The 1,168-nt window shown below is 32.2% G+C and overlaps 1 pseudogene; it reads left to right on the top strand.

Annotated features, from left to right (window-relative positions):
- The first annotated feature begins 360 nt into the window (after positions 1 to 360).
- The window catches only part of LOC102852145, a 3,040-nt pseudogene continuing 2,232 nt past the window's right edge, over positions 361 to 1,168 (top strand).

Genomic DNA, 1,168 nt, shown 5'->3' with positions numbered 1-1,168 from the left:
TAAAGAACAATAATGTTCCAAAGCATGGCCTTTTCAATTGCTTTCTATAGATCCTAAAATTGATCAATGAATAAAGATGACAGAAGAAAGGTAGATGTCTTTGCACTGTGGAGCTGGAGAGGAATACTGGACATCTCATAGACTCTCAAAAGAGCAATCAAGTCTTTCATAAAGGAATTGTAATCAGAGTGCTTCTTAGAGGCAAAGATGATGAAATTTTTTCTCATATACTTGGAGCAGTTGAACAATTGGCTGTCCTTGGAAAAAGATATACAGGGAAAGGTGGAGGAGGGTTAGAGTTAAAAAGGGAAGACTTCAACAAAATAGACTGACACAGTGACTATAATGATGAGCTTGACCATGGCAGAGATGTGAGGCCGACAAACAATGTACAGTTCTATTGTTCCTAGGGTCACTATGAGTCATAGTCAACTCAGTGGCAACCATAGTCAACCTAACAACAGCAACTTGTAATATTTTTTAACATTTGTTTCTCTACATTCACATCCTTTTCTTCTCATGAAAGTAATTCTATTGACACTTTGTTTAAGTACTACACTTGCTAATTCTGATTTTGAGATTTGTGCTAATGGTTTACACACTGAAAAATATGGTACTTTATGTTTCAAAAGTTTAAAATGTTGCTTTATCCTTTGTTTTCTTATAATCTAGCTTTTATTTATTGTGTGCTAATGAAAATTCACACATTCAGTTTAAAATATTTTTAGTTTGGCTAACATTTCACTAAAAATAATCACTTTATCGGAGGAAGAATATATCTCATTTTTCTTTGGAATTGCAAGAAAAGTAGATGAGATTTAAAATTATGTATTTTCTCTTCTATACTTGATACAAAGAAGTTTTAGAAATTAAATCTTTAATTTATTATTTAAGAATATTGTAGATCTAAAATTCAAACCTCGAGTTCCTATAATCAAGGATGCTTTAGGCAGAATATGAAATGTTTCAGGAAGTGTTAAAAGAAGATGAAAATAATATACTGAGTCACTGTATCAAAAGGAATTGGCAGACAAAGAAGAATATAATGAAATAGCATATGAGCAAGAGCCTACGGTGATGAAGTAAGAAGTTCAACCTACTTTGAAGGAAATAGCAAAAAATAAGGCTCCCAGAATAGATGGTATACCAACTGACATATTTCAGCTAA

The sequence above is a fragment of the Elephantulus edwardii genome, unplaced genomic scaffold (genome assembly GCF_000299155.1).
Source record: "Elephantulus edwardii isolate Elephantulus edwardi_28Jun2011 unplaced genomic scaffold, EleEdw1.0 scaffold00158, whole genome shotgun sequence".
In the NCBI taxonomy this organism is placed as follows: domain Eukaryota; kingdom Metazoa; phylum Chordata; class Mammalia; order Macroscelidea; family Macroscelididae; genus Elephantulus; species Elephantulus edwardii.
The sequence above is the reverse complement of the archived record's forward strand: the minus strand, read 5'-3'. Positions and strand labels throughout refer to the sequence as shown.